Source organism: Parasteatoda tepidariorum, chromosome 11 (genome assembly GCF_982258835.1).
Source record: "Parasteatoda tepidariorum strain Cologne lab strain chromosome 11, Ptep-v5.0, whole genome shotgun sequence".
Taxonomy (NCBI): domain Eukaryota; kingdom Metazoa; phylum Arthropoda; class Arachnida; order Araneae; family Theridiidae; genus Parasteatoda; species Parasteatoda tepidariorum.
Window position 1 is genome coordinate 48304791 of NC_141765.1, and position 22856 is coordinate 48327646.

General features: G+C 28.8%; 1 protein-coding gene across 14 annotated transcripts in view; it reads right to left on the reverse strand.

The window, feature by feature from the left end:
• LOC107439180 (uncharacterized) overlaps positions 1 to 22856 on the reverse strand; it is a 63969-nt gene that overhangs the window by 32103 nt on the left and 9010 nt on the right. For 6 of the 14 annotated variants that reach the window (XR_015430107.1, XR_001583495.4, XM_071187353.2 and 3 more), the window contains exon 1: positions 1452 to 1903. The exons of 4 other annotated variants lie outside the window; for them this stretch is intronic. The gene's annotated coding sequence lies outside the window, so the exon portion shown is untranslated. Of the gene's footprint in view, positions 1 to 543; positions 680 to 1221; positions 1253 to 1451; positions 1904 to 22856 lie in introns of those variants that run through there. 4 more of the 14 variants (XR_015430109.1, XR_015430105.1, XR_015430110.1 and 1 more) reach the window with 2 other exon arrangements.

The following is a 22856-nucleotide window of genomic DNA, read 5'->3' on the forward strand; positions in this document are numbered from 1 at the left end:
GATCAGGGGGGGGGGGCTCCTGAAGAACTCTCCTAAAATTGTTGGGTATGGAGTACCGTTATTGGAGTACTACATATTCTCATGGTACCGAAAATGAGTCAATGTCGGTGACAACCATGTTAAAAGTTTGCTTTTATTATGGTATAGAATGTTTTTGTTTATACTAAAGCTTCCTTGTTAAAAATCATGACGAAGTATACTTTCTGAACATCCCCTGCAGTATATACATTACTGCTAACTTCCACTTTTTCCGAGATTGAATTTTCCAAGTGGTAGAAAAACAATTACCGAAAAACAATTTTACTCAAAAATATATTTATATTTTGACCAAGTTGAAATTTTCTATCATGAAGATTATTATGCTTTTATATATTTGTTGTAATTATTTATACTCGCTTATAATTATTATTATAATTCAGAAAGTTTAATGGAATAACAGTAGTTTCGTTACCACTTTAAATATGAAAATAAAGTTTTCCGGGAAAACCGGAAGAGCTGGCAGCTATGCATACCTTGTTGTTTTTAAATTATCATAAAACTTACACATTTTTTCCCATATACTACTTTTTGCAGTTCTTCCAGCAATTCTGATATCATTTGAAAGTCTACTTGATCATTTAAAGTGATGAAAATTGATGATTTTCAAGGTTTCAGAGAGTCAAACAATTCTCAATGACAATCACACATTTACGTGCGATACACACAATCCGAAATAGAAACACAAATGAAATAACACACACATATTCACGTGACAGACCCGCAATCACAAATAAAAACAATGCGTGCCAAGGTTACTTTAAAAACTGAAGATTACACGGTACATTTAGGGAAGTTTCATAACAATAACAAAACATTTAAAATGCACAAAAGAACTTTATGTAACTAAAGAAGAAAAGTTCAAGGGTGAAAAAAAAATAACAACAGCGGAAATCAGCAAAGTAAGAAATCGTTAAAACCTTTAGATTTAGTAACTTTAAATGCATAGTATTTTCAGCAAAATGTATATCTTTACCATTTTTATAACATTTAATTTAAAAAAGAATATTCAAAAGTTAATTTCAGAAATATTAAGAAAGCAATATCTTAAAATATTTTGAAAAATTAAAAACATATCTTTAAAATAATCTGAAAAACAATCACTTCAATATAATGTGGTTCTAATAAATATATAATCACGGCTACAAATTCATACGAATGAAACTTATTTTTCCATAATCTTACCGAGAAAAAATTATAAAATCCATTGTGGCGCCTTCATCCTTAATGGTACTTATCACTGTGGTTAATTTTAGAAATATTAAGAAAACAAAATCTTAAAATATTTTGAAAAATTAAAAATATATCTTTAAAATAATCTGAAAAACAATCACTTCAATATAATGTGGTTCTAATAAATATATAATCACGACTACAAATTTATACAAATGAAACTTATTTTTCCATAATCTTACCGAAAAAAAATTATAAAATCCATTGTAGCGCCTTCATCCTTAATGGTACTTATCACTGTAACCATTTGAGTAAAAAGTTAAAATGTTATTTTCAGTATAACAAAATTGGAAGAAAACACATCTGGGCACGATAAACTACTTCCAACAAACACGTTGAACTTTATCACACAAAACCATTGATATAGTTTCTAATTAAAAGGCTATCATAAGAAGCTTCCGAGTTTGAAGTTAGTTTTTCGTTAATCTCGTGCACACAATTCCAAGAAAAACAAAAAGAGTGACCATCAGAAAAAGAAAACAAAGATGAAAGTGAATTGAGAAGATTACGTCACGCAAGATTTGTGGGTCATTCGAGTAGGAAGCACTGCAGAGCTGAAAAATATCGGAAATTTAATAGATTAGCTGTAATTAAAGATGTTGTTTCGCTCGAAGAAAGAAAAAAAAGTGAACCAGGAAAACGTATTTATGTCAACAGGACCGGAAGTGAGTATCCAAACAAAGCGGAAGACGCTTTCACTACTCTCCCTTCTTTCATTCAAGTTTTGTTTCGCATTTTGATACTTTAACTCAAATTTAGGCAGTTTTTAATAATTTTAGCCAAAAAATCGCTCGTGGATAGATTTTTCAAAAACTATAAATTGTTGAGCGAGCATGCAGAGAAAATATTTTATTATTAATTCGTTTATGAGATTTTAGTTTTTTATTACAAAGCAGACGACCCTCTTACAATTTAAGCCGTCTTTAATTCAAGTTTTGCTTCGCATTTTGATATTTAAACTCAAAGCAGTTTTTAAAAATTTTTGCCAAAAAGTTGCTATTGAAAATTTTTTCGAAAACTATATATGGTTGATTGTTATTGTTATTGTTAATTTACGTCGCACTAGAGCTGCACAATGGGCTATTGGCGACGGTCTGGGAAACATCCCGGAGGATGATCCGAAGACATGCCATCGCAATTTTGATCCTCTGCGGAGGGGATGGCACCCCCGCTTCGGTAGCCCAACGACCTGCGCGCGAAGTCGAGCACTTTACGGTAGCACAGTTTAACGAGGACCAATACCGCACACCCTCGGTTATATGGTTGAGAAAGCGTCAGAAAATTATTTCCTTTTAATTCGTGAATGAGATTTTAAAGTTTATTACAAAGCAGAAAACGCTTTCACTACTCTCCCTTCTTTCATTCAAGTTTTGTTTCGCATTTTGATACTTTAACTCAAATTTAGGCAGTTTTTAAAAATTTTAGCCAAAAAATCGCTCGTGGATAGATTTTTCAAAAACTATAAATTGTTGAGCGATCATACTTAGAAAATATTTTATTGTTAATTCGCTAATGAGATTTTAGTTTTTTATTACAAAGCAGACGACGCTCTTACAATTTCAGCCATCTTTCATTCAAGTTTTGTTTCGCATTTTGACTCTTTCTTAAACTCAAAATAAAGCAGTTTTTTTTTTTTTAAATTTTTAGCTGAAATATTGCTCGTTGATAAATTTTTCAAAAACTATTAATTATTGAGCTAGCATATTGAGAAAATAATTTACTTTTAATTTGCGAATGAGATTTTAAATATTGTTACGAAACAGAAGCTTTTATAATTTTATCCATCTATTATTCAAGTTTTGCTTCCATTTTGATACTTCAACTCAAAGCAGTTTTTTTAAATTTTTGCCAAAAATTTTTTTTTGAAAACTATATATTGTTGAGCGAGTGTCAGAAAATAATTTCTTTTTAATTCTTGAATGAGATTCGAAACTTTAAAACAAAGCAGATTACACTTTTAAAATTTTACTCGTCTTTTATTCAAGTTTTGTTTCGCATTTTGATAATTTAACTCAAAACAAAGCAGTTTTTAAAATCTTTAGCCAAACAATTGCTTATTGATAAATTTTTCAAAGTGTAAAAGGTATTGAGCAAGCATACTGAGAAAATATTTTATTGTTAATTTATTAATGAGATTTTAGTTTTTTATTGCAAAGCACATGACACCTTTATAATTTTAGCCGTCTTTTATTCAAGTTTTGCTTTGCATTTCGACTCTTTCTTAAACTCAAACTAAAGCAGTTTTTAAAAATTTTTGCCAAAATATTGCTCGTTGACAAATTTTTCAAAAACTATGAATTGTTGAGCCAGCATGTTCAGAAAGCTATTATTTTTATTTGCGAATGAGATTTTGGTTGTTATTACAACATGAAAATGAATTTTTGAAGGCGCAAAGCAGAAGGTGCTTTTAAAATTTAATCCGTCTTGCATTTAAATTTTATTAAATAATCTGATTATTTAACAGAAAACAAAACTGTTTCAAAATTTTGTCTTAATTATTCGTCGATGAATAATTTTTCTTAATTATTCGTCGATAAATCTTCCCAGATTTAAAAATTAATGCTTGTACAATGAAAAAAATATTTCATCTTAATGAAATATCTTATAGTTCGGAATTTTGATTCTAATTTGTTACTAAGCGGAAGTCGCTTCCATTATTTCCCACTGTTGTAATTTAATTTTCGTTAAGTAATCTGGTGTTTCATTTAACTAAAAATTAATCAATTTGAAAATTTCAACCAAAAATTACTCGTCGGTCGGTAACTTTTTCCTAAACTATAGTTGCTTTTAACATGAGAACATGTTTTACTTAAACATTTTTCCAATCAGTGATTGTGATTCTAATATACAACAAAGCGAAAAATGCTTTCACTATTTACTTTCACTCAGGTTTTGCTTTGGTTCGTTCAAAAATTCACATCCCTTCTGAAAACAAAATAAAAATTTTAACTAAAAATTTCTCGTCAATAAAATTTCAGTAACTAAAAAGGGCAGTTTTTTTGGCGAGAACTTATTTTTTTTTAAAAATGGAATTACACGAATTTGACAATTTAAAAAATGCGCAAGACGTGCTCATTAGCTTCGTTCCTTTTCATTCAAGTTTTAATTAGTATTCTGAGTCCTAATTTGAGTCCAATTAAAAAATATATTAACTAAAAATTGCATACCTATAAAGTTTTCAATAACTGTCTACCCTGATAAAATATTTTCAATAGAGTTAAAGATAAAATTTGTCATTATATTATATATATATATTTAAAAAATTTTTGGTAGATAAATATTTTTAATAAATAACATTTTTTTTAAAAACCCGAATAATTTAAAATCAAACAAATCAAATCAAACCGAACCCAAAATCAAACAAATTTATGAGAAAAATAGGCTTATTAGTTTAAACCGATATTTATAGCTTTCAAAGAGGAATATTTTAAAACTGACTTGTTATCCAAGAAAGAAACAATTGTTCCTCATATTATTGGTAGTAATACTGATTTTGTTTTAACACAAATAAAACAGTTTCTGAGAGCTATGATTTATGCACGGAAGAAAAAATTCTGGTAAAACTACCTGCATGGTGATGACATTTCCAGTAAAGAACCATAATTCTGGTAAATAAAACGAAAATATATGGTATTTAAACTATTTATTTGGTAATTTTTCCGTTCATATGATAACAGTTTACCGGTAATTCTGGTTTTTAAACTTACAGTTCTTACAACCACACATTTAGTAAAAAACACAGAACTGAAAATTAAATTTCATCGAATAAATATTTTTAATGCCATTCTCTAAAGTATTATGTCAAAATTGCCGAATTTTATCTCATATTAGTCCATACTTTATTGCTATTTTTACCAAAATCATTACCAAAGCGCTTCGATAAAAATTACCGAGCTTTTTGGTGTTTCTATTAGAGCTAGAAACACGGTAAATTTTACGATATTCTTGAAGCTTTAACCATAATTTTTTTCTTAGTGTGAGCTTTTAAGAAATTTAATAGTTTAGTAGCTACAATTTTCAAGTTCAGCTACGGCATTTTTAATTTGTTTTCAAGAAATTTAATCACAAAAATAAAGAACACTTAATTCTTACATATTTCTAAGCAGTGTTTGAGGTGCTTACTTAAATGTATTTTTTTTTCGTAATATATATTTTCAATATACATATTTTACAATATATGTGTTTTATATTTTGCAAAAATATATAAATTAATAAATAAATAAAAATAAACAAAAAATAGATATTTAATTTTATGATTAAAGAAAAAGTATTATTTCTATTTTAATTTATTAAAACAATAAAGCATACAATAAAGTTAATTTGCCAATCGTTGCGAGGTAGATATCAGCAATTTTCTTCTTTTTAGGCTGATTCAACATTTGTAGCAGAAAATATCCAATACTAGTAAAAATTAATTCATTTTTAGAGCATAATTTTGACTTTTTATTGATTTCATCACTTTTTCTTTAATTTAAAAAAGTTGGGATGTTGTTGAACTCTTAGAAAATTAACGTTTAGAAGTTATTACTGTGTTTTTTGCTTCCCGGTTCGTATTAGAACTTCTACATTTCAGTTTATGTTGTTGTATTTAAAATTCTGCAGTCTAAAGTTTTTTTTTCGTTAACTCGCTAAAATTTTAAACAATATCACTATGTTTTAACATGCGATTAGGTATTATCAACACAAAAATAATAACCTTCAAAATTCACACGCAAATAATTCATCAACATTCAAAACAAATATGACTTTTTTTTTCATTAACAACTTGATCAGAACCAGGAAGAGAGTTTCATCCATTGCTTGCGGTGTGGTGGCCTTCTTACTACCCAACAATATTAGGTCATTTTAATCATTTGAAAAAAAAAAAGTTTTTTTTTCTTTGTAACTCTATTGCTACAGAATCTATCTAAACTGGCACATTTTTCGCAGATTAGATTTCCGCGTTGTCGTATATGTTCAACTAGATGGTTAATCTTTGTCTTCACAATTTTTTTCTGTTCTTAAATGTGTATCGGTCAATATATTTTTGGAAATTATGATTGGCCAAGATATTTAAGAAATTATGATTGGCCAAGATATTTAAGAAATTATGATTCACCGACATATTTTGGAAGTTATTAATCAATAACATATTTTGGAAATTATGATTTGCTGATATATTTAAGAGATCATGATTCACCAACATAATTTAGAAATTATGATACAGCAATTTATTTTGGAAATTATGATTCACCAACATAATTTGGAAATTATGATTTGCTGATATATTTAAGAGATCATGATTCACCAACATAATTTAGAAATTATGATACAGCAATTTATTTTGGAAATTATGATTCACCAACATGATTTGGAAATTATGATTTGCTGACATATTTAAGAGATCATGATTCACCAACATAATTTAGAAATTATGATACAGCAATTTATTTTTGAAATTATGATTGACCAACATAATTTGGAAATTATGATTTGCCGACATGTTTGTAAATTCTGATAGAGAACTAATTTTCAAGAACTAATTAACTAATTAAACTAATTAAATAGAGAACTAATTATTTGCATTAAATCAATGAAATAAATAGCTAATACGAACAAAGACTAGATAACACCTAATTTAGTACCGAGTCCCTTTGATTTTCAATAGCAGTTTTTTAAAACTGACTTTGGAAATGCTGATTTCAAATTTTAAACATTCTATTTTTTTTTAAAGGCGGAGACTTGAGATGTATTGTCCCATTGGGTTCTTACCCCAGAATTGCTACTCTCTTCTCGTTACCCAGTGGGCACCTGTGGCGAAGCCACGGCGGTGGAGCAGCGTCGCTCACGTCACACAACCACAAATCCGTTTATAGGGCGGGTCACATTCACACGAAGGAGAAAGGTCATAGAACACAGAGAGAAAGAAACATCCATGCCCTGAGCAGGATTCGAACCCGCAACCATCGACTCCGCAGTCAGGCACGCTAACCACTAGGCCACCTGGTCGGCCTTAAACATTCAATAGAAAGAAGAAAAATTAATAAAAAGTATATAGAATGAAGAGTGTACTAGTGTATTTAATTAATAAATACGATGTCAATTTTTATTCTTATCAAAATGGTAAAAAATTTTGATTTAATTTTCTGTTTTGATATTCTTCAAAGAAGAATAAAAGTTTCTTATGCAGGCAAAATATTTGTTATTTATTATTATTTAAAAAAAATGAGAAGACACGCACATTTTGTTATACAAAGACGCACTTGTCCCAAAACCGTTTTTCTCAATTTAACATCAACCCCCATACAAAAAAAAGTTCTTTAAGTTGAAAATACATTTAATTGTATAGTTAGTTTACACAAAAATTTCAAAATTTATTCACTTTTTCACGATACGGTACTTTCATTTATGTTGCGTTAGAGCTATTGGCGACTGCCTGGGAAACATCCCTGAGGATGATCTGGAGACATCATTACATACGTCACATCCCATTTTACAGGGAAGACGCATTCACACACCATCCATACATCCGCAGATCGCAATTTTGACCTGAATCAGAGCACTATCCAGCACCCCCAGAGGTATTGATTTGTTTTGGGAACTTGAAGGACTTTGTGATACCGGCCGAATTAGCTTGTGCCAGACATTATTTCGTACACAGTGAGTCTTCGACTGGACAGGATCGAACCCACGTCCTCTCAAACATGGGCACAACGCCTTACCAGGCAGACTATTCCGACCGACCATAGAGTTGAAATACTGGATTCTCAACTCTATTATTCCGACCCTGCTTTTCACGAACTTAGCTTTCAGTTTAGTTTTAGCACAATATCTAAAAGAAAGTAAGCTTTTAAATTAATATTGCATTTTAAACTTTGGTAATTTTAAATCCGTCGCATATGTTTCTAATATTTTCTTGAATATGATCTTTCAAAATTTTTAATACTATTAACTGATGAAGTTAAACCGTAAATAGTGTAATGTCAATTTATTTTTCGTTAGTTAACACCACTCATAATAACATCTCTAACGCTTTCATTTTATTAAAAAATGATCAAAGAGATATATATTTTCAACATTGTTTGTTCAATCAATCCAAAAAGAAAGAAAAAGAAAAGAAACGAAAGAAACCGAGAATTATCGTACTATTGAGCCTTTTTAAGCCTAGTCTATTGGGTCTCTCGTCTCTAATTAAATAAAATCTCTAGTACAAATAATTTGATATCTTTTTTTTTTTTTTTTGAAACAGCTTATTTCATACTTTTTCCTTTTTCATAATTTCGATGATAGTTCATATTTAATGCAATATCTTTCTCATTGTATGAAGCAATGTAATGTATTATGTATAAAATAGCACCTTGTGTACAATAAAACTTTTTTTCTTGACATAACTTTGAGTTTTTCTGGTGGAATTACTTTGATAAGCACTGTAAACAATAATTTGATAACTTTCGCTTCGATTCTTTTCCCAAAATGTACAGAGGTACGCAGTAAAACAATTTTACTGTATTCTTCTATGTTCAAAATTTATTCTTATTCAAATTATTAAAAATTAAAAGAAATTTTTTTTGCTTATACGTTTATTTTTGCGAATTATTTACGAATACGAATACGTTTATTTTTATTTTTAAGTACGAATTTAAGCATCCAAAATCTGTTGTGAGAAGAGTTTCGAGTTCATAAAAGAAATTGAGTAAAATGCGATATGGTAATTACGATGAAAAAAACATAGAATAAAAATAGAAATCGAGTTCTCTTAACCAAACAAAACGCAACCTTTTGTATATATTTAGGTCATTCGTGTATATATTTAGTGTATATTTAGGTCATTCGTATTTAGGTCATTTTCTCATCTAATATTTACAATAAATAAATATTAAAATTAATAAAAATTGGTCATAAACTTTACAAAAAATGCTTAAAATCTGTAAATTTAGCAAAAACTTTCAAAACTTGTTCACAAATAATGATAAATCCTGTCTTCAGACTGTCAATCCTTGCTGGTTTACAAATTTCCGAGCTTTCAAGTCAGTAAAAAAATATGACAGGATCTCAAAAAATAACATTTCTGATTGTGAATGTATTTAAAATAACTGTACTTCAATCGAAAAACTACATTATAAAATTTAATGTACTTTTAAATTCAAATCAAATGTCTACACCCAAAGTAATAGGTCACATCTGTGAATAAAAACAGAAGTAACAATAAATTCTGCCACATGGTAGTAATACTATATTGTTACAGCTCATAAATCCTTCTCAAGGAGGCTTTTTGTTTAGATCTGCGAAGACAAATGCATACTTTGTGTTTTACTATAATTTACTATAATTACTTCAAAGCTTTGAGAATTTTTTTGTGATTCGCAAAGATGAACACGCCATACATATGGAACTAACAGGTTTAAAATAATTAGAAGAGATTATTAAATAAATCAACAAATTTATAGATTTAATAGTATTAAAAAGTTGTTTACAAATTTTTAGAACGTCGTTCGAATTCATAAGAATTTTAAAAATAGAAAAGCGTGGTTTCATCGCGTCTGTGGACATATTTTGTTAAGGAAATGGACTTAGGATCTTATATTTTATAAGCGTCGTTGAACAGCCGTCCCAATTTTATGGGTTTACGACTACCAATGTTCAACTCCGTAGCCTTGTAATTTTGAACTCAATCCAGAAGACAAGGGAACATCTAGATCGAGTATTGGGAAAAATTCTGATTTAGTGGAGGACTTTATGATGGAGCTAACCCACATTTGCGTTACATGGAGAGGAAGACCACGAGAACCTCCCACGGTTTGCCTGACTGCAAGGGGACTTTAACCCATGATCCGTCCACCACTGAGGATATTTCACGTCAGCACTGTGATCGGTGCAAGCTGGATGCGGAATTCGTATCGACTGGGATTCGAACCCGGTTCACTTGATTGGAAGGCGAACGTTCTACCCCCTAAGCTAAGCCATCGCGGCTCTTATAAAAGAAAACGGAAATCGGATAAAATCTTTTTGATTTTCTAGGAATAGTTTCCTGAAAGATGTGAGAAGTTCGTAAATTTAGATGTGCTGTAGTCATAATATAGTTTTAGTTCTAACTTTTCCAGAAGTTCGTATTTCAGAAAGCTATTTTAACACATCATAAACTCGCAGAAAATGCAAAAAGTTAAAAATTAGTTGCAGAAAAAGTCTTTTTAATACTCCCCACAAATCGGCAGGGTTTGAAATTATATAACTTGATATTAATACATACCATCTTAGACAGAATACAATTTGGGTATTTTTTTGGCAATAATTTTTCAACATTTTTATTCTCCCAGTAACCCAATTTCTTAATCACTAAAAAAGTTTTTATAGTTTCACACTGTAATACATTTTGCTGAAGACTCCTTACGATTCTCAAATCGCTTTTAAAAGGAAAAAACTTATCATATTGCCTTATCTATTAATGGTACATGAAATGACAATTATAAATTATTAACAAAAATGTCGTAATTTCACTTTTAAAAGTAGGTCATTCTTTTGTGTCTTCCTTGAGAAACAATAGGAAAACGTGTTTCCGTTACATTAAAATTTTCCAGTTAACTTCTACAGTAGTCCTCTAAAACAGTGAATTCAGTATTGCTTAAGCCTATAGAATGCACCGGCAATTTTTTTATTAAGTACAACCAGGGTCCTTTTTTTCTTTCCTCTGACGCATGTCTACGTATTTCGAACAAATAATAGGAAAAATTCTGACATAATTTGTGACGGTTTATTTTAGCTATTTTTATGCATAAAAGATTTGTGAAAATTAAATTGCTGAATTAGAAGTAAATTTGCTTCATTATAATTTTTCAGCTCTAATTTTCATTGTTCTAATTTTCATTCCCACTGAGGGCTGATCGTAAGACACCGCTGAACACTACAGTCAAGTATGACTGGCAGCAATCAGTGTGCCGATGCAATCAGTGTTTGATAAGCCTGCAAAGGGACCGAGGATGCGCGGTATAGGTCCTTGTAAAACTGTTCTACCATAAAGTGCTAGACATCGTGCGCAGATCGTAGGGCTACAAAAACGGAGGAACCATCCCCTCTGCAGAGGATCAAAATTGTGATGGCATATCTTCAGATATGTTTACCAGATCCTCATCAATAGCTCCTCATAGTGCAGCTGTAATGGTGCAACGTTGTGAATGAAGTACTACTACTATTTCTACTTTGGTCCTCTAGATCAGCCAATTTGTAATGTGTAAGCGTCGTTCACATTGGCTAATCTAGAGGATCTAAGATTTACAATAGATAGAATGTACGGGATATTTCATAGCAAAAGGAAAATACAGCATGGCTTTTCTTCTCTGACGCAAGTTTCATATATATTTCAAACAGATAATAGAAAAAAATCTGATATAATTTTTGCGTGTAATTTTTACGGTCTGTTTTAGCTATTTGAATGCATAAAAGATTTGCTGAAATTAAATTGCTAATTAAGAAATGAATTTGTTTCATTATGATTTTTGAGTGCTAACTTTTAAATTAAACTGATTTTACAGGCAATTTATTTGTTGTTTAAACATATAGAATCTGAAATGCGTTACTTATAAGTTCTATTTTCGGCAATTTTGAAGCAAATAAAAAAGTCAAAACTTAAATTTCCGCACAAAAAATAATAAAAACTTCGTTCCTCTGCAAAGTATATCTATTATAAATCTTATTAACTATTTAACATATCTGAACAATTTCCTAGACATCACTAAATTTAGTAATGAAAAAATCCTATTTTAGTGATAAATTGATTAAATACATTTAATTTCAGTACGTTAAAAAATTAAAAGTATAGTATTTATTAAAACAAAATATTACGATTTCATTTTTCACTTTCATAATATTTATTTTCATTTCTTGTGATGATGGCAAATACTCGGCCTAATATTTAAGTTTTTAATTCTATTAAAACCTTTAATTTTATTTTGTCTTTTGTTTGAAATAAGTATCAGTATCCTACTTAATTATTAATTTAATAGTGAATAAATACTAGTACTAGTGAATAAATAATAGTACTTAAATTATTTAATTTAATAGTGAATAAATTGAAATTTTCAGCTACTTGTAAATTAAACAAAATTATAAAAGACACTATTAAAAATCCATTTAAAATATGTTTATTCCGTTTGACAGAGGAGAAGGGAAAACAGTGTGTACCTTGTTTTTCCGAGATTCCCATTTGGTTCATACATTTAGCCTGCCAGAACATTTACTTTCTTCCGAACGTCTTTATTAAATTGATTTCATACTTTATTATTATTGGTAATAATTTTTTCCGGCATATTATAATTTAGGGAATCGATGCAATATTTTTTTTTTAAATTTTAATGCATTTTTGACTGTAAACAATATGATTGCTCAATTAGTGCAAAAACCAAGTACAGTCCGCAAAAAAAAAAACGAATCACCCTGAATAACTTTCGTTCTAATGATCGGATTTTCACGAACTAAGTGTCAATCTTAATGGTTCCTGGGGGTGACCTCAAATATGTTAATTAATTAGTGCTAACTATTAATTAAGTTACGAAATCAGACACAAAAACGTACTTTCTCTGAATAAACATACAATTTTTTTTACATATTTGGAATCTAGACCCTTGAATTAGTGGGGGTAGACAAAATTTTAAAAAAATTGGGTGGTAAATTGGGCCGCAATAAATGTTTATATATTTGGCGATAGTCCAGAAAACCGCCAAAAAAAGTCGCCTGCTCAAATAAATATTTTAAGATAACCCATTGACTAATTCAAAAGAGGAGTGCTTAATTTTACTAGGTTGCTACGCAACCAAACTCTGATAGTAAAAAAATTGAAATAATGTTCAGTGATTGCTCGGAGGGGCTTAATTTATTGTTAATAGAAAATATCTCGAAGTTTCCAGGCCATAAACAATTTTTTTAGGGGATTTCTGTCCAAAAAGCAAAAAAAAATATTATTTTAATCTCCTTTGAGAAGTAAATTTGAATCGATTTATAAATTATTTATGATAGTTTTTAGAATTTAAATACATGAACTTTTTATCTGATATTGTTTAGATTACACTGTTTTTACTATATTTATTCGAAGATTTTATACTAAAATAAAATGAGCATAACTTATTATAGCTATATACAAAATTTTAGGGATAATCATTTTTACAGTTTTAATCGAGTCTTCTAGGCAAGAAAATTTGAAGAAAAAAAAGTGCTTGAAAAATAAAATGTAGATTGTATAATAATTCTAATGCACATTCACAAGGCTTTCTATAATTTACGATATTTCTTTTTTCTATAACCCAAGGAATTGCTGAATGTTTAGTGGTAGTTTAAAAAGATTGAAATAAGTTATGTTTAAGAATAAGATATTGAAATAATATGTTGCAAATTGTAGGATTCATTGCTTAAAAAATCGCTTCATTCTACTAGATATTTAGGTTACATCGTTTCCTTTGGATAAAGATGATTAGCAAATAGCATCCTCATGTTTCGACACATTCTGAAACTTATACGTTCGCAAATTCACCATAAAATGTCGCACAGCATATTCTTCAATTACGATAAGCTACATTTACCACCAAATACTGCTACTACGGTTATTTTTGCTTTCTTATATATATCTGATGATCTCTTTTTAAACAGAGCTCGTAAGATCCTTAAGATACTGAAATGGGGGCACAAAAACTTAAGAGATAAAATATTTAATTTCATTAACTCAAAATATCTGGTGTCAAAATGTTAATTTTTAAGTTAAATATAACTTTTACAATATTGATGTTCTTACATTTTTAAAGACCATATGAATCCTGATAAAATATTAAAATGCATATGTTTACTTTAACTAGTGTAAAATCCTTATCAAAATAATGATCAAGACCCAAATGTAAAACAGTATAATTGACGATAAAAACTCAACTGGCTTCGAAACATATGAAGAGGGAAGTAAAAGTCGACATGTTTCGAGTTTTCAAATATAATCGCCCATTCTCAAGACTTGTCAGGCTTGGATAACTTGTGACTTTTATTATTGGACGCTCAAAACATGTCTATTTTTATTATCATCTATTATTCTTTTAAATCAATGAAGTTTTTATATTTTCGATTCAGTTTCTTGGGATTATTCATTTAGTTACACAACATATTAAATTATTTCACTCGATATTAAAATAAGTTTTACATATGTTATAGGCACAGGTTCTTAGATTGAAAAAATAATAATTCACTTCTTTGTAAAAAAATTAATGCAGTAAAAAAAAAAATTTTTTTTTTTGCTGCAAGCCTTAACATTTTAGTTTAAGGTCATAAAAAAATTCCGTTTACAATTGAAATTTCAAAAGTCGAATGTGAAAATGGAATGTCCCCTAGTACCAGGAATCGAAATTAAATAGTAACAATTGCAACTTTTTTAAACAAGTTAGCGTTTCCGTCCTACTCGAAGTTGTTTGAAAAGGTATTTTTTATATATCGATTCCAAAGTTTATTCTACGTATATTTCAGGGTATAATTTCGGAGTATTTCGATCGAGTTTATTTTTACACCCTTATTTGCTTAAAATTATTAAATAATTTACTTAAAATAAATTATTCAAGCTACATGATTTAATGCATTTATAGTATAATAATAAACGGAGCTTCCGACGCATATCCTTAACCTTAATACCGCTATCATTAAATAAATGGAATAAGCTTAGATAAATAATAAAAGTTAATTTTTCCCTCGTGTAATTTTCAAGGAATAATATGTTTCGATCAAACAGATTTCATTCTGGAAATAGCGAAATTATTGAGTAGGTCTCTTGGAGCAATATCATTCTTATCCTCTTTTGACGAAATATAGGAAAAATTAGTTTTCACAGTTTCTGTAAAAAGTATGTTAGCCTACTTGCCACGTTTTTTTTTAAATTTTTTTTTATTAAAATAAGGTCGGAAATTGTGTATTGTGTGCACAGCTTCAGAATCCTTACAAATTTCAATTTTTAGTATTTCCTGATTAACAAAATAAGGCATTTTCCTGATAACAAATTATACTACAATAATATCTTGGAAATCATGCTAAAGTAGAAAATTAAACTAAATAGTTCAGTGTATTATCAGAAAAAAAAATCTACTTGGTATCATAAAGAGTAAAAGATATAATGAAATAATTAGTGAATCACACGTGGTCAGAAAATTAAAAATTTAATTTCACAACTAAGATAGTAGGACGACATTTAAGATACTGAGATATTTTAAGACACTAAAAAAATTGGCTACGTATTCCACAGCTTTTTATGTTCGGTATCTTTATCCTCTTTGTAGTGACTTATAAAACATCAACACTATTTTAGATAATCTAAGTTGAAGTCACAAGAAACAAAAAAAAAGACAATCAATAATTTATATTCTTTTTTCAAAAAAATAGTATGCTAAGTAAATAATCAGCTGTTTTGCATTAAATAATTTTAAACAGCTGAATGTTTTTAATTTCTTAACAAGGTTTTATTCTTAGCTAGCAGACAATAATTCTTTAAAAAAAACTTAACTATAATTTGAAAAGGAAACCTAAATTAAAGAAAATCTAAATTAAAGTTCTAAAAAATTATTAGTATATTAATGAAGAAATAATAAACGTAAAATGAAAAAGAATAAAAATTTTAAAATGTTAAAATTTTATTAAATAGTTGGTAAAATAGTTCTGCGATACACTTCCGGAAATTTCTTTTAAGATTAGGATGATATAGGGTAAACCAACAAATGAAGGAGCATTTCATAGGTATTTCTTAGAAATAAGATTTTAAACGTTTTAATTTAGATTGATTGGTAAGAATAGCTTACTACCTAACAATAGGAAGTTCTTTAACAATGCATTTAGTTATCTGGTCTTTGAGTCTTCTCTGGAAAAAGTTTTGAATTTGTTAGTATCTGTTCAACGCCTTGTTTCTTTGACAAAATTATAAGGTCAGTGTTTGTTGTTATCCGTTTAAACTACAATTAATTGCATATAATAATGCTTTTTCTTTTCATTGTGAAAAAAAGAATTCAAAATATGGTCATTGAATTTACGTTTTATTTATTTTAAGCATCATAACATAAGTACTGAGATTAGGGGGTGTTTATTAACTGGATTACAGAACGATGAAAAACCAATGTATAAACAAGTGTTCCTTTACTGGGATTTTTTCAAGTTAATGAAAATAAAAGAAAAATTTTAATTTTCTTGTACCTTCTAACCATATGAAGTGTTATGAGATATGTAAAAAAACAACTTCTAACCAGTGAAGGAACAGGCATGTTCCTTCACTGAGAATAGATTTCCCAGTGAATGAATAGTATGTGTGAAATATGATTTTACTTGGATAATTAGTAGTTCAGCGACATAGAGGACTCCTAAAATTCAGTTAATTGTATGAATAGTTCCTATAACTATTTCATTTAAATATGCAAATTTAATTGCTAAATTTATTTAAAGAATTATAATAATAATTAATTTATTATTTATCTTTATAAATGTAGTGATTAGTTATTACATCATACCTTAGACTCCTTAATAAACTATGTTTATTAACTAAATATAACAACTAAATATAATAATAAAAGCTTGAATGGAATTGCAGGATTTTGTGCCAATAATTAGCTAAATTATTATCCTATTGTCGTCTTTAATGTCCTAACGGGAACTGGTAGGAAAAATCCATTTAAAGACAATTATCTAGGTGAAAAATGGGTGAAGTTTTTTTAAGGTGACATCCACCGATAACTCAGTGCAATGCGAAGATAATTTCAAAAGGCAAAACTTCCCTTAGAGAATAATATTCGAAATACTGGTTTTAAGAAATTCAGAGAATATTTAGGAGGGAAGTAGCCCTGACATCCTTTTATAAAGTGATTGCATTTACAATGCGAATGAAACAAGAGTTGAATACTGCCCAAAAACGGAAAAAATCTGCGGCCTTAAAAATTATAAGGATTTATATTCTAAAGTACCTAGGAAAGAAAAAGTACCTCCATTGGTAGTTTTTCCTTACAGAAGAATTCGTAGAGATATTACAGAATCAGTCCCTGTTACATATTTCATTGGAAAAAGCTATTCATGAAATGAAACGATGACCGCAGCAACATTTTACAAATATATTGCAAATGTTTCTACCCATGGCAAATTAAAAATGCAATCAAATTCCTAATTTTGCTTCTTCTGGATAGGTATAAATCTCATATCAATTTGAAACTGAGCAAGTTTTGTTCCTCAAAACAAATTTTCTGGTTTAGTTTTCTACGTAATTCTTGGAAATCTCGTTAGATCTTGAAAACAAAAGAATTGTAAAACAATATGTCTAGAAAATTTTACATCCATTTTTAAATAAGATTTGAGGCATCAACTGATGAAGTTAAAATGCTTTTATGAAATGCGATATTTTTTCATTCGATGTAGAAAACGTTGACTGTAACAAATGCATGCAAAACAGACACCAAGAGTTAATGAGCAAGACAACTTATCAACAAAACATATGCTTCGAGAATAACGATGCGCTATTTTTTCAGAAGCTTGAGAAGGAAATCTCACAAGTTATGCTGCAAATTTTTGAAGGAACATTGACAGAAAAGTTTAATCTCCCAAATATCCAATAGCCTGCGCTTTTCTCAATATTGAAGAATTTATTTCAAAAAGAACAATTGTATAATCAAATTTTGTCTCTGAAGCTGAGACAATAACATTAATAATGAAAGTATCTTGAAAACCGATTTTGAGATAAGTCCTCTTGAGGCATTGTTAGTTGCAAAAACGATTGGTTTCATAAGTAACTACTAGATATAAGTCAATGAGAGATGGGTTTTACTCAAACTTCGAAACTCCTTTTTCTCATTTATTATCCAGTGAGGAATTCTGGAAATGGAACTGGAAAATCAAAAGAAATTTCGAAGATGCATTTACATTGACCAAAAATTTGGAAAAAAGAGGAAGGTTAAATCAAAAGAAAAAGATATAAATTACTCATGACGAAGAGAAAAAAAATACTTAAATAGATTTAAAAAAAAGCTTAAAAAATATGAGGAAAAGATTAAACAAAAAAATGATCGAATTATAATAATAATAAAAACATCATCAGATTACACAATGATAAACATTCATAATTTAGAACGGACTATTAAACTGTGAGAAAAAAATGAAAAACATTTTTTTAAAATTATGTATTCAAACATATTTTACTTTCCATTCCATGACTGAAAAAAAAGTAAAATTTTCCACATTAACTATGGTTATATGTCGTAATTCCAAGAAAAATCTTGTTTTTAGACATTTGTGTGGCCTATGGATTCCTAACGAGCATCAAACATTATCAAAATTAAGTGTTCATTCTCTGGAAAATTTAGTGTTTATTCACTGGTAAGAACTGTTCCTTCACTTGGTCATCTTACTACTTATTATTTAAACCACCAAAAGCTTAAAACAATATTATGTAAGTTATCTAACTTTTTTTTACATAATTTGCATTTAATAACAAATATGTCGAAACCATCATTTAGCTAAAATTACAAATTTTGAAATTTTTATGATTTTTTTTTAAAGGCAAGCTAAGCTTAAGTGTTCCTTCATTGTTTAGTTTACCCTATAAGATGTTGAGAAATTTGCGATGTTGTGAGAGATGTTTAAAAATGTTGACTACGCATTTTTATTAATATTTATAAAATATATATTCAAGAAATTGATAAATATATTATTCCAAATCTATGCATACGTATGTATATTATTGAAATTGTATCAGTTATTGAAAAACAAAATAAAAAAAATAAAAAATAAGCAAATTAAATAAGCACAATCTGGTGTATTCTATCAGAAGCACGCTTTTTTAAAACTAGACATTTGTTGAATAAAGTGTTTTTTATTCAAAATTCTTTACTAAATTGCAAATAAATTATTAAATGACTAAAAAAGAAACATCGTATTTTATAGTGTGAAAGAAATAAAAATAAAAAGATTAGCAAACGATTATTAGCGAAAAAAATATGAATGAAATTTTACGCTACGCGCGCGAAGTCAAGTTCCTCCCAAGTTTATCACATTTTAATATTAATCGCCCCAATTGGTTATTTCTTCATTGTCGCCAAATTATTTTTTTAAAAATAATTAATTTTAATTTTTCTCAGCTTCTAATAAATAAAAACAGTTGAAACTTTAGATTTTTCAATTGAAAAATATGTAGATTAATATGGTATAAAAAAATTTATACCTTATAATTCAATATTTTTTCATCATCACTTTAATTAAATAATAAAAAATAATAAATAATTATTAAAAATTATTTTTTGCATGAAATTAGCTTTGGGTAAATGAGTTTTATGAGTGGGTGCAATTTTTTTTGAATTGCTTCATTAGTTTTGAAAATATGACTGAAAACGCAAAAGGCGAGATTAACATTAAGGGGTACGAACTTTGAATCGCTCTCCTGACCAAACTATGGGGACCACATTTACCAGATTGCGGCTACCCCCTATATTTTGAGGATAAGAAATCCAAATATGTAAGAAAATATATATGTTTATTCAGTGAAAGTACGTTTTTGTGTCTGATTTCGTAACTTAATTAATAGTTAGCACTAATTAATTAGCATATTTGAGGTCACCCCCAGAAACCATTAAGATTGACACTTAGTTCGTGAAAATCCGATCATTAGAACGAAAGTTATTCAGGGTGATTCGTTTTTTTTTTTTGCGGACTGTACAAATGAAGAATCAGGCCTCTACTGCACGTAGAGTTGCTATAGATCGAAAAGAATAAACTAGGTTTTTGGGAAAGAAATTTTGAAAATTATTGGTTTTTTATTCCCAACGGTTGAAGTTGGCATTCAAATCAATGCATTTGCGTTTTTTAGCGTAAGTAACTGAAGCTTTGGGGTCAATAAGTTGAATAGATTTTTGTGAACTTTTTGCAAACTCTTCGAAAGTGTATTTTGAAAAATAGCATTCTTCTTTATGTCTTTTTCAATTTCTTGCGTAACAATTTTTATTTTTTTATGATAATAATAATATGGATAATTGACCGTGTGAAGCTAAGCACAGATGTTGCTAGGGGCAAAAATTCGTCCTAAGATTTCCGGGTTACTACGTTCGATTGATTTTTACTCTTAAGCTTGAAAAAGGGCACCATCAAATATTATTATATTTGCAGTGTTTACAATATAACGCGTTCTTTCAATGTAAATTTCAATGAAACAAACAACATATGAGTTTGGAGGACTCCGCAAGCATGCTATACCCTGCAAGATGCAGCCAAAAGAAATAACTAACGGTGATATTTTACACAAGTATAGCCAAAAACACTCAAAACATGGCGAACCTTACACTTTATTTATGCTGTGATATTAATTTTCTTCAATTTGTTTTAAACTCACTACCAGTTAAAATTTATAAATTGCTGAAAACTCTTATGAATGGTGATATTTTACACAAATATAGCCAAAAACATGGCGAACCTTACATTTTATTTATGCTGTGATATTAATTTTCTTCAATTTGTTTTAAGCTCACTACCAGTTAAAATTTATAAATTGCTGAAAACTCTTATGAATGGTGATATTTTACACAAGTATAGCCAAAAACATTCAAAACATGGCGAACCTTACACTTTATTTATGCTGTGATATTAGTTTTCTTCAATTTGTTTTAAGCTCACAACCAGTTAAAATTTATAAATTGCAGAAAACTCTTATGAATGGTAAAATTACGAGTAAATTTAAACATAAATCACATTAACAAAACTTCCTAAAATATTAAGCTAGTTTACACATCGCCTCGTAAGCATAACACAAGCGGAGGGATACACTCGGAAATTGTTATTGATTACATTTAGTCAACCATCCATATAATTTTTGCTGATGACATATATATTTTGAGAAAAATTTATCATTTTACAGTGATTATAATTAGTAATTAATGTAATAAATTTATGAAGTTAAAAATATCAAACTTGACCTTTAATGAAGTATTGAGGTATGTTTTCAGAAAAAAACAGTGCGAAGAAAATCGTTGCAATGAAATTAAGTATAACAAGCTGTTCAAATGCTTCCTTTTCAATTTCTACTGAAATAAGCCTGTTAAGTTTATCTTCAAAATTTCCATTTTAATCAGCAAAACTCCAGGGTATTTTTTCCTGATCTTTCAAAAACTGTGAGTTTTTATGCACTACTACCTGCATTCCCGTCACCTTCATGCCACTTTGATTGGGCGTTGTCGATCACGTGTATAAACAGCTGCCATTTTGGAGATTCATTTGAATATGATTAATACGCTGTTAACGTTATAAAGTTTATTTATGTCTCTATTTTCGTTTTAATATTTAAATCAGGTAATAGATGCTTTGAAATTTGAAGTGCTTTTGGATGTTCTAGTAATAATAAGTAAATAATTATCCTCTGAGCCACATTACCAATAATTGGTAAATCCAGATTTACGTTCTTCATGTATCAAGCCGCACAAATGCATGATTTCTAGTTTTAAGATAAGCTTATAGCCTATTAAGGCTTAGGTCTCAATTTGTTAATAATATTTAATACATTAATAATGAATGTAGTAAAAACAACTGAAAGACTATTAACCCTGTAATATTTGCTTTATCAAGCCTTTAGGTTGCGTTATTCAATAGTGATATCCTGTCCGTAATTGTAATGATTTTCCAAATTTCTCTTTTTTATCTATTTATTAAACATAACAATAGGAACACTAAACATAAACACAAATAAACATATAATTTTCCTGATTATGCATTATATATTCAAATCGGATTTTCCGATTCCACGAGATGTTTATCTCGCCAGTTCAAGTTTCATTCTGATTGAATTCTCCCTCGGTTAGGGAAGACGCCTAGTAGAAATCCCTTTTGTGGGGATTTAACCTTATTCGTGGCTTGAGTTGCCACATCCTCCCGCCCCGAAAGAGAGTTCAAAAACAATTTACAAATACAATTTAAAATTATACTAATACTAATTCTACATTAAACTACCAAATTAACAATTCACGACATAAATAATGAATCATACAAAAATTTATGAAAACAATATCAAAAAAAAAAAAAAACATAAATTCGAATTAGAATAAAAACAGTCACTTATTCATAATCAACTTGTAATTTGTTACTCTCACTTATTCATAATCAACTTGTAATTTGTTACTCACTCATTTGATGCAATTTCTAAATTATACAATAACTGTACTGGGCGTCTTATGACCCCTGAAGATGTTTTCACAGAGACTGATCTTACCTTGCCATCTCGACCCTTGTGGCATTCAAGAATTCTTCCTAACTTCCAAAGTTGTCTTGGTATTTTCTCGTCACCTATTAAAACTATATCATTTACATTAAATTCAATGTTTACATTTACATGTTTGTTGAAATTTGCACCTTTTAACAGAAGAAGATATTCCTTTTTCCATCTTTTCCAAAAATTATTTAGAATCTTTTCCCTATACAAAAATCTTTTTATCAAATCCCTTTTACCTTTAAATAATTCAAAATTTGCATTGCCTGACCAATTAGGTAAGGCTGTTAATCTTCTTCCAGTTAAAAAGTTAGCAGGAGTGAGAGGGAATGGTTCATTAGGTTCATTATAAACATACGTTAATGGACGCGAATTAATTATAGCTTCA